Below are 13020 nucleotides of genomic sequence, written 5' to 3'. Positions count from 1 at the left end.
GTTTTTCTAAAGGTAATGCTAACAAAAATTTATACTACAAAGTGACTAATGATAACATCTTGGTTATAGAAGTTTTTGTTGATGATATAATCTTTGTAGGAGAAGATGGATTATGTAAAGCTTTTCTATTGAAATGCAATAAGAATTTGAAATGTCTATGATTGGAGAGATAAAATTCTTTTTAGGATTTTAGATTTCACAGATTGATAAAGGTATATTCTTGAGTCAATCCAAGTACTTGAAGGAGTTACTTAAGAAATTTGCTATGGAAAACTCTAAACTGGTAAGCACCCCTATGACTACAAATGATAAATTATCACTAATGGATGAATCTACACCTATAAATCCGACTAGGTACAAATCTATGATAGGAGGTCTACTGTATTTAACACAAACAAGACCTGATATTATGAATGTAGTATGTATTGTTTCAAGATTTCAGAGTAATCCTAGAGAAAATCATGAATCAATAGTAAAAAGAATTTTTGGGTACTTACAAGGCACTACAAATCTTGGCTTATGGTATCCTAGAGATGAAAACTTTGAATTATGTGCATACACAGATGCGAATTGGGTAGGAGATGTGGATGACAGAAAAAGCACCACCGGTGGAGCATTTTTTCTTGGAAGAAGATTAATTTCTTGGTTGAGTAAGAAACAAAGTTGCACATCTTTATCAATAGCTGAATCAGAATATGTTGCAATAACAACTAACTGTACATAGGTATTATGGCTTAAGCAAATGTTGAAGGACATAAAGGTAAAATGCAAGGAACCTATAACTATCTATTGTGATAACACAACAACAATTAATATATCTAAGAATCTGGTACTACATTCTAAAACCAAACATGTTTCTATCAAACTGAATTTTTTGAAAGGGAATGTTGAAGCAAAAGAAGTAAAATTGGTTTATGTGAATACTAAAGAGAAGATTGCAGATATTTTCACTAAATCTCCGCCTAAGGAGACCTTTGAATATCTCAGAGATTAGCTTGGGGTCATACCCCCATCGGTAGAGACTTAGATAATTGATGTTTGTCATCAACCGACAAAATTAACAGATAAATCTTTTATTTCGGCTTTGATGAGGAAGCTACTTCTCAGGGGGAGTAGTTGGTATTTTGTATTTGAATCTAGTTTTTGTATTGCTTTGGCATTTGATGTCAAAGGGGGAGAGATATCTATGGAAAAACACATTATCTTTTGGGGAGAGATTATTCATTGGGGGAGAGATTGTTATTTTGGTAGAGACTGTTACTCTTTGTATCTGAAGAATTTTTGATTTCTGGTTATGATCTCTTTTGGGAGATTGTTGGTTTTTGGTATTTGGCATTTTTATTTTTGGCACTTTGTCAACACCTATTAACACTTATCAACTCTGGCACTTTAGAGAATTGGTTATGTTCACCAACAAGCAAGTGACTTTATGCACAGTCACTGGTATTTGGTACACCGATAGGATATATTGTTCACCGATACTTGGAATGACATGGAAAACACTTGGTTATGTCGAAGACATCATTTGGACACTTTGTCTTGGAGATTTGTTCATTGGTATATTCGTGTTTGCATATTTATTGTTATCGACAAATACGTCCAGGTTATGCACCAACATGCTTATCTATTCTAGATCAGCACGACATGCTTTGGAGATGATTTATTATTGTTGTAAATGCATTAAGATGACATGTTGAATCAGTTATTGCATCGATTATTGATTTACTTGTAAAATGTCTTTATTGTAATATCTTTTAGAGCTAACCTACTAAAATTGGTCTTAGGTTATGGTATAAATGTAAGATCTCATTTGTAAGATCGAATGTGGAATGCGAAGGAATAAATAATTTGGTATATGCGAGAATAAGAAGAGCTATACACATAGACATCATTTGAAGTTTGAAGGAGGGTTTTTGTGAAGGCAATCAGAACTACATTGGTACTGAATCCAACATAGAAAGATGCTATTTCAGTGTGACTCTTATTTTGTGATTGAGCAGTGAGCTCTAGGTGCTTGGCCTTTCTCCATGTGTAGACCCCATTTGTATACACATACTATCTGCAGTAGTATCATCTGATTGTGGGTAAGGTTTCCCACCATGATTTTTCCCCTTACAAGGTTTCCACATACAAACATTGGTGTTATGTGTTGTGGATGTTATTGTCTTTCTGTTTCATGCATTGATCTTTACTGGTACTGCAATTAACTAATAAACTATCTATCGACATAAAGTTTGGTTTACCGGTATTAAGCATTAAGTTTGGTTAAGTTGTTTTTGATTTGATTTTATTAGACAACTGATTCACCCTCCCCCTCTCAGTTATCTCTGAGACCTAACATATTTATATAGCGGCTCAAAAAATCCGCTCGAGAGTACTCTGGGAGAGATGATATCCCCAATGCATCCCAATTCGAAGTACCTCTATTGGGTGATGAAATCCCTAGTCAAAGATACCCCTCACTACTAAAATGAAAAAATTTGGGCATTGTTATCACCTTCTCCCTTTCTCCAAAGACCCCAAAGGCGGGTGGAAAGGTAGTTAATGCAACAGTAGGTCTACCCCAAACACAATAAAAAAGTTCTTTCCCTTAAGAAAAATGAAATGTGAGTTATTCTATTGAGCATCCTGATTCACGTTCATTTTAAAAGCCAAATCTAGGTGCGAGATACACATGTGCATGTCAATTTTAAAACACCAAACTGAAATGTGAAAGATGCATGTCAATTTTAACCAAGTTTATTTTAAGCCCAAAACTGAAGTGTGATAACATGCATGTCCATTTTAACCAGGTTTATTTTAAGCCCAAAACTAAAGTGTGATAGCATGAGTGTTTATGATTCAGTAATAATCTGATCCTCTATAAATTCACCACATGCTGCAAATAGATAATTAGTAACCCAAGAAAATCCATAGAAAATAGAAGATTAATAATTAAAAAAATGAATACGTAATGATACTTGAGTGATTGCATGATTTTGTATGATCGATTGCATAAAGATGACATAGCGGTTACATAATTCTAACAGAGTGATTGCATGATCCTGACAAAGAGATTGCGTGATCCTATCTAGGTGAATGTGTGATACACACACAAACCAAACAAAAAAAATAAAAATAAAAAAACTAATTCTGATCTGGAACCTGCAAAATAGATTGTGATTCCCTAGCAAGATCTCTCATCATCCACTCTATGTTAAGAAAATCATATTTTACTCTATACGAGAGAACTAGGTTGTTGTATCTGTCAATGGCTAGTTGGTCCTCTAGATCTTGTATCTTCTTTTATGCTTTAAGATTTTCTAATAGCATCTGGCTTGTCTTCTTTGTTCCTTCGTCCTCCTTGCACCTGAAATCTTGAATTGTACCTTACGTGCCATAAAACGTCATAATTAAAACATGTAATAAATGTAAACCGTATTCAGATTTACCAAATTTCATATAAAATTTAACAGAACAGAGAACAGGAAACAAGAAATAGTAGATAAACAAACACAAGAATAACCCTGATGAATGCGTGATAGTATATGAGAGAATGCATAATAGAGTAAAGGCTTTTGCATGATGGGTTCTGCATGAATGCATGACCCTATATGATCAATTGTGTGAGCCTGTCTATGAAATTGCATGATTGTGTAAACGCAATTGTGTGATTTAGAATTTGTTATACAATCTGTACAAACCTGCAAAAAATGAAAAAAATCCGTATGACCTACAAAAGATACACATAAAACAGAGAGGTTAATTAGCTGTTGTTCACGTCGGGTTCACCAAAATGGCGTATGCTAAAATTCATAATCAAATCAATAAGAAATTAGAGAGGGAAATCATGAATCCCTATCCTAATAGAATTCAAACAAAAACACAATGAAACAATGCAAAAGCAAGAAACATGAATGTAAAGTTTATCAATCAATTCTCCTTATTCCATGATTACATATAGCTTCCATTGCTCTTCTCTTCTTTGTGGTATGGTAGCTCTTAGATATCCCACTAGAAACCTGCAAGTGACACAAAGATTCAAAGTTCGTGATTCAGAAGAATTGTGACGAATTGAATGCTCAATTTATAGATAATTGGATGAGAATTGATTGAGAGGTGGAATAGATTGATCAAGAGGTGGAACTCATGTGAGCTCACATGCTGATTGATAGTTGAACTGCTGATTTGGAGGTGAAACATAATAGATTGAATAAATAATTGAGTTAACTAATTGAGAAAAAAGCTGATTGAAAGATGAAAATGAATGATTGGAGGAAATAAAGAGGAGGAGATAGTTAACTGATTGAAAGCTATTTGAGAGCTTTATTTAGAAAAATCTAACTAAAAGATAGAAATAGGAATTGAAAAGATAATTGAATTAATTAATTAATTTAGTATGTGCTTGAACTTTAACTTAGATTTTAAATTTAATCTTTGCATGAGATTTAATTCAAATATTGAATTTATTTTAAATTCAATTTATTATTTGAATATATTTAGAACTTGACTTTGGAATTCAATTTGATTTTTGAAATCATGCACATTCATTTGAAATTAGAAATTAAATTAAGCTAGATGAAATAAAAAGAATTAATGAAATTAAATGAAATTAGAATTTGGATTTTTGGAATTTGAATTAGAGGAAATAATTAGCTAATAAAATAATTGAAAGAAAATATTTAATTATTTAGAAATTGAATTTATTTAAATAATAAAGATTATTTAAATTAAAGGAATTAAATCATAATTTTATTTTTATTTATTTTTTATAAAGGGGTAAAAACTTTATTGAAAATTAGACACAATAATTACAAAGAGAACCAGGGCCCCAAGGCCCCAGAAATGAACCACATGCCTAGCCTAAGATCAACCGGTTTCATACCCATCCATGTCTTCAGCAAGAATCTTCTGCAAGTCCTGATAGTAATCCGAGGAGAGATGCTCCCAACCTTCAAGTTTCCAATCACTACCCTAATCTGAGGCCCATTTAGCCAAACAATCTACTACTCTATTCCACTGACGAGGAATATGGATGAAAGACACCTACTCCATTGACGAGCTAATATGAAGAATCTGACGAACAATCTCTACCAACTGCCAATGAATCCCACTCACCTTCTGCTTTGTCAACAAGTTCACAATAATTTGTGAATCTGATTCACAGATAACCTTCCTTTGACCAAACTCCCAAGCACGCTCCAAGGCATAGAGAATTGCAAAACCCTCCATAAAATTATTAGAATGCTGCCCTTTATGATCCAAAAAGAAGAAGACCACCTCCCCCATATGATCCCTACCAACACCACCAACCCCAACAAGGCATGGGTTACCCCTAGAGATGCCATCGGTATTAATCTTGATAAACTCATCCTAAGGAGGCAACCATCTTCACACCCTTTGAACCTTCTTCAAAGTATGTCTACCTCTCCTGACACAAGCTGAGGCAGGAGACAACTCCTGCAATCCCAACCTACTCACAATATCTGCCTCATCTCTATTTAGAGGAAAATGCACCTCACATTTAGCTTCCACCTTCTCCCGAATCATAACAATGATTCTATTTCACACTTGTTGAACTACTAGTCTGACCTCACGAAAGATCCTCCTATTCCTCTCAAGCTAGATCAGCCACATTATGAAAATGAGCCCAATGTATCAGACAGTCTAGAGGAAGGAGGAGAAGATAGGAGGTCTGCCCAAACTGCTAAAAAAATCCACTAGAGAATCTGCATGAACACAAGAATGCTTCCAGATCCCCCACCAATAGTGCCAAATGAGCATAGAGAAGGGGCATCTGAAGATCGAGTGTGAGGAGTCTTCCTCTAGATTACCGCACAAGGCACAAATGGAAGGCCCCAAAAATCCTCACTTGCAAATATTGTCCCAAGTTAGGCATCTGTTCAAAGCCAAAGTCCAAGTGAAGCAGTTACACTTCGGCCAAGAAAAAATATTCCACACCTGTTTCCACCAGAGTACCTCTCTTCCCTCAAGTCTTCAGTTCAACATTTGCCAGTATCCACTAGCTACAGTAAAGATGCCCTTAGGATTCAAAAACCAAGCAAGTCCATCCCTACTCTTGAGAGAACTACATTGTCTATTCACCAAAATGCCATGCAACTCAGTACACTCTTCCTCCATCCTAGCAACTGGTCACTCATTAGGAGCCTTCCACCGCTCCATCTCCAGCCACCCACACCTATACACCACCTTGAATTCACTCACCCTAGACCACCCTAGCTCCAATAACCTCTGGAAAGGATTCCCAAGGCTGGGAAACCGGTCTAGAATGGGGGGCTAACCATCCCAAGAGTCATTCCAGAATAGGACCTCTTCCCCCCTCCTGCAAATCCAAAAGAGACCTTCCTTAATAAGAGAAGCCCCTTTCTTAAGAGTACTCCAAATCATTGAGCCTTTTCCCTTAAACGGATATCTTGGAATTTCCTCTGTTGAGATCCTGTGCATATATTTGTACGCCAAAATCCTAGCCCATCCATGATCCTGCTCAGCACACAACCTCTAGTACAATTTAGCCACTAGAGCCTCCCCAAATAAAATAGACTGCCTTAAACCAAGCCCCATGACTGTTTCGGGCTACACACCAAATCCCAATTAACAAGACTCCATTTGGAGGAGGAAAGATTGTCTGCCCATAAGAATTGCCTTGCCAGAGAGTCCAATCCCTTCAAGAACCACTTAGGAGCCACTTGAAGCATACATCGATAAATAGGAAGAGCCTGGACCACCGACTGAATCAGCTGAACCCTCCCAACAAAAGATAACCATCTATTTATCCAGTGATCAACCTTTGTGTGAAATTTATCCAAGATACCCTGCCAAGATTCCCTAGGAGGATTACTAGGACAAATAGGAATACCCAAATAAGTCAAGGGCAAAAAGCCAATTTGGAATCTCAAGATAAGAGCAATCCTCCTTTGAATAGAACTAGGAGTGTTGAAGAAGAGGATAGAAGATTTATCCTCATTGATCACTTGACCTAAAGTTACAAGATAAACATCCAAAACCTTTCTTAGATTAGTGGCCTCTCTGATCCAAGCAAGTCCCATCAGGGCCGTGTCATCAACAAACTGCAAATGAGACTATGACTGCAAGTCATTACCCCAACTCCATCCCTGAATAAAACCCAGACCCACATTATGTTTAATCAACCTCCCCAGACCCTTAGCCAAAAGAATAAATAGGTAAAGGGATAGGGGGTCCCCCTGGAAAAAACCCTTAGAAGCACCAAATAACTCAGTATGATCTCCATTGATTAGCACTGAGAAAGAGGTAGATGTAACACAACTCATAACCTATTGGATCCATTCGTCAGCAAAGACAAACGCTCTAAGAATCTTCTGGGGGAAGGACCAACAAACTCTATTGTAAGCCTTAGCCATATCCAGCTTAATAAACATAGCTTTCTCCTTGGAAGTTTCCATAGAGTGAATGGTCTCTGTAGCAATGACCACCCCATCTAGGATTTGGTGCCCTTCCACAAACCTACTCCACTCCTAAGAGATAACATCCCCTAGACACTTTTTTAACCTATCCGCTATCAGCTTAGAGATGATCTTATAAATCAAATTGCAGAGAGAGATAGGTTAGAATTGGCCTAACTAGTCAGCCCCATCACACTTGGGGATAAGTGCAATGAAAGTCGCATTCAAATCCTGAAGCACCTGCTTATTCCTCAGGGACTCCTGAACTACTTCCCATAAATCCAGTTTGATGATATCCCAAAAATCTTGAAAGAATTCAACCTGGAACCCATCCGGTCCAAGAGCCTTTCCCTTTTTCATGTGAAGAACAATCCTCTCTAGTTCTTCCAATAAAATGGGACCCATAAGCTACCTATTCATCTCCCTAGTAACTAGAGAAGGGATGCAATCGAGAACATGATTCTCCTCCACCGATTCCCCCTGAGAATCCTCCCTGAAGAGGGACCGGAAATAATGTAAAGACTCCCTAGAGATCTCTTGCAACGATAAAAGCTGTTCACCTCTATCATTGACTAGAATAGGAATGACATTTCCATGTCTTCTTACTTTCACTAAGTTGAAGAAGAAGGTAGTGTTCTTATCCCCCTCTTGAAGCCAATCAATACAAGCTCTTTGTTTCCAATATATTTCCTCCCTTAGCTCCCATTCCTCTAAAGCCTTGACAACCCTGTCTTCCTCCCTAAGAAAGGCTTCAAAAAAACCATGCTCTTTGATGTCTCTGGTGATGCCATTAAACACTATCTGAGTAGATTTCTTAGCATGAAAAATATTCCTGAAACCCTAACGGTTTCATTGTTTAAGCTGAAACTTAACAAATTGTAGCTGCTTGGTAAAAGTGTACATAGAAGTGCCAAAGGCAGGTCTCCCTTTCCCCCACCACTCCGCTACAAGAGTTTGCAAAGAAGAATCCCAAAGCCACATAAGTTGGAATTTGAATGAAGGAGAGCAAGCAACCCAAGCAGAAGAAGGAACCATCTTGATGGGCCAGTGGTCGGACCCTCTCCAATCAAGAATCTCAGAACTTGTGGACCACTCCCTACCAACCCAAAAACTAGAAACCAGAAAACGATCCAACCTTTCCGCAATCCAATACTCCCCCACCCTCCTATTTTTTTAGGTGGACATACCATTACCAGGCTTAATGTCAACAAGATGCAATGATGCTATATTATCCCAAAAAAGGAAAGACGAAGGTTCCAATCGCATAACACCCCCCTTCTTCTCACTCAACTCAAGGATGGCATTGAAATTACCCGCCAAAATCCAATGATGAAAAGGGACCAACCTTCACACACAAGAAATATGGGACCATAAGTTCTGCTTACTCTGAAGATCAGTGGGGCATAGATGTTAGTAAACAAGATATATTCCCCAGTCTCAATACTAGAGACTGTTGGCATTTTTGATGATGATGTTGTGATTGTCATTGATGGACACATATTTGCTTTGAGATCACTTTATTTATGTACATTTTATGCTCAACTAGTATCTGTCACAACCGGTATTATGTATTATAATATTTAGACTATCAGGGTTTTGTAGAAAGTGTTTACCTCTCTAAAGCAAAGTGAAGACCTCAAGTAGTTCGAGGATCTCAAGCGGTACGAAGGAACTAAAGCGGAGTGAAGACCTCAAGCAGTTCGAGGATCTCAAGCGGTACGAAGGAACTAAAGCAGTAGCTATCATTTTTCTAGTCTTCATTTTGACAAACTGGTAATTGGTTAAATGTTTAAGCCGGTATTACTCTGTGAAGAGTTACCAACTGGTAATCGGTAAAGTTGTATGAACCGGTAATACTTTGCGATGAGTTACCAAATGGTATTTTTTGTGATGTGTTACCATCCACCGATACTTTGGTAGTGCCGACACTTGGGCAGTGATTTTGTGTGGTGTTACCAAATGTGTCCAGATGCATTGAACCTAGGAACTTGCAATGTAATCTTATTGGACCGACATGAAATCAAATTCCTTTATAAGGACATCATGTCTAGGGTTTTTCAGTTGATAGGTTTTTAGCCGTTGATGAGGGTTTTGTGCATGTGATCATAGAGAGAAGATTTAAAGAAAGAGAGTGTGGAAATATTGAAGACTGAAGTAATGCTGAGATGCATTAACAATGAGCTATCAAGGATCTAACCAAGCATATTGTGCTATTTTCTAGATCATTCACTTGTTGATTACTCACATCTTCGACAAGTCTGAAACCCTTAACTGGGTAGGCCCAGAAAAGCCTTTGTAAATCCTCTAACAAGGTGGTTCACAACTATGGATTTGGAATCCTCTAGCAAGGTAGTCTTTAACAGGACTTATCTCCTAACAAAGATCTAGATTCCTAATAGGATGTGTTCTGGTGAAGAACATTGTATGACCTTAACCGGTCTAACCTTAACCGATCTAGTTACTATTCTACAGATAGTTACTTGTGAGTTTCATCTCACCATGGTCTTTTCCCATTTGGGTTTCCATGTCAAAACCTCTTATGTTATGGTGATTGTGCTCTTGTGGGTGAATGCTTTATTTGCTGTTTGGTTTGCATTTATTATAACCAGTTTGCTAGTAAATCTGTTTTACTAGTTGACTGCTAAACTATTTAAGTGTTTGAGTTCAGTAATTTTTGGTATACTAATTCACCCCCCCTCTTAGTATTAATCAAAGACAACCTTGGATAATGAAGATCTAGAGGCCATCCACTAGACATGGTAAATCCTTTGAGGGTTCTAAAGACAAGCCACCCCTCCCGAGGAGCCCACAACCCCAATACAGTGACACTGACATCTCCCCCAAAGCTTTGGCACTAGATCCATCATAATTTCCATAGATAGTTTTGTCTCCTGCAAAAATAGGATATTAGGAGAATGACTCCTTATCAACTCCTGAACAACTTTTTGTCTAGGGCTACTGTTCAAGCCCCTCACATTCCATGATAAAACAATCATTTAGGGGGATTGGAAAAGTGAGAATCCAAAGTCTTTACCAACCTTGACTCAACCGAATTCTCTCCCATCAATTTGATCTTCTCCAAATCATTTTTTCTACCAACCTTTGAACTCTTCTCCATTGATCCTTTCTTAATATCCTTCTAGTGGAGACCCAAATGTAAGCCCATCTTGTTACTTTTGGCCCCAACAGATTCCAATTTTTGAGCTGAAGGAGAAACATCGCCCCCAACCAACTCCACTACAACACTAGGAATGGTCCCCAACTAAGCCACAAATGGCAGATCTATCTCCATTTGTTGACTCCCAGCAATTTGGAGAGCTTGGGTCGAGTCCCAATTCACACTATCATTGACCATCCCTGGTGCACCCTGATCGAAAGGAGTCAGCCCAGGGTTCACCTCCTAATCGGTGAGGTTGTCTAGGGCTTCAAACCTGTTAAAGGTATCCTCCTCTTGTCTCTCCTATAGGTGCCTCTTTTGTCCCCGATTCCTGTTCTTTGTCTTAACTGGGACAAAATCATCAGTACCCACAACTTCCCCACTCATGGTGGCTTTTCCTTTGTGAGACCCATCTATGTTATAGGTCGCCTGTTGAGGTTGGTGCACCATCGATTTATACCTAGGACACTTGCTCTGCAAATGACCATACTCATGACATAGGAGACACCAAAATGGTAAAGTCTCATAATCCAGCTACTGAACCCAGGAATAAGAATCCACACACATATCTATAGCATCTGGCAGAGGCTTACTAAGATCAATTTCAACACAAATACGGGCGAAGGTCATTACCCTTCTCCCCAAGGTTTGCGATGAGGCTCCAACTAGCCTCCCAAGTACTGAAGTGAGCATCTATAGCACATCCTCCTGACAACATTCCATTGGGAGATGTAGTAAACAGACCCACACAGAGACCCTATTCGGGAGTTCCTCCAAAGGGTTGAACCCTACATGCCAAGGTTTGATGAACAACCCCACCTGGTTGTAAAAATATGACCCTCCTTCAAAAACCTTACTCCATTCCTCCATGCAATTCAAGGTAACCATGAAGTAGTTGTTTGCCAATAACATAATCTCCATTTCCCCTTCTGGTGCCCAAGATCTCTGAGCCTAGTTCTCCAAAAACATGCAGTATAACGAATATTTTGAAAAGTAATCAACATCTTCTGCTATCATCTCCAGAGGAATACTCAACCTTGGTCTCTCACTGCATCTCTCTAGGCAACCATTAATCTTTGAGATCTGAGAGCCCCTAGAACTTCCAACCCCAGACTCTGAGGAAAAAAGGTTATTATCAAAGGTCTCTACATTTTTGGATGGAGATTTCAAACCCATTGTAGCCTGGAAATTCATATCATGAGACGCCTTCGAGGCCTCTCCACCAGATCTAGACATCGTAATACTCGGAGAGCCCACCTCCCAAAAGGAACTGGGCAAGGAACACCATGCTCCCTTGCAAGAACACACACTCTCCCCACTGTGTAGATCAAAACCCCCACTTCCCTTCCCCGCAAACAGGCTGCGAATCCATAGGAACCCCAAGCCCTTGCCTCTCGCAACACCTCCCACCATGCGCAACCACCGCACCACCTTCCACCCCTGTAGCTCTGTTGCTAACCCCTCCTGCAGCAACACCCACACTCGCAAACACCAACCTCCCATTGCCGCACCAATATGCAAGCTCCACTTATGAGCTAGGGCTGCAATGCCCTAGCCTATGTTTAGCTCCCACCACGCACATCGCCATCCTCTTCCCCTATATTGGAATTAAATAAGAATTAATTAAATAATAAATATTTAATTAATATTTAGAAAAGGGTTAAATAATTAAATGAATATAGATAGAAATTAAAAATGAATTCATTTAAATAATAAAGATTATTTAAATAATAAAGATTATTTAAGTAATAAAGATTATTTAAATTGAAAGATTAATAATCATAATTAATTAAATAATAAATATTTAATTAACATTAGAAAATGGTTTAAATGATTAAATGATGATAGAATTGAAAATAGAATAATTAGTAAGATTATAGAAGAAATATGAAATTAGAAGAATAAAATTAATTAACTTAATTAAATAATTAAATAATTATTTAACTAATTTAGATGAATAATTAGTACATGATCAATGAGACATTTATATTGTCTACAAGATCCATTACATAATCCTAAAATAAAATCATAAAACATGCCAGCCTAAGGCCAAACAAACATCATCCAATCAATAAAACATCCTGGAAGCGCATCAGAAGGATCCACCAACACGTTTCATGAAACCAGTCTATAACCTAGATAGCACCAGACCTAAATTAGATCCACACATGCTAAAGCAATGATACCAATCAGTCGAGGCATGAACACAATCACCATCAACATCCTAAATCCCTTCTAGAAGCCACACCAACACCATTTATGCATTATATCAAAGATCTTCAATAGATCTCTACTGGTGAAACCCTTACTGGACCTACAAAGCAGGATTACTAGAACATAAGATAGCATTTGATCATCAAGTCAATACCAACTGACTGAAACATACTTCAGAAGCATATGAACCATTCATACAAACTTATTCCATCATTAAGATCATACTGG

This window comes from Cryptomeria japonica, chromosome 7, assembly GCF_030272615.1.
Source record: "Cryptomeria japonica chromosome 7, Sugi_1.0, whole genome shotgun sequence".
Lineage (NCBI taxonomy): Eukaryota > Viridiplantae > Streptophyta > Pinopsida > Cupressales > Cupressaceae > Cryptomeria > Cryptomeria japonica.
The sequence above is the reverse complement of the archived record's forward strand: the minus strand, read 5'-3'. Positions refer to the sequence as shown.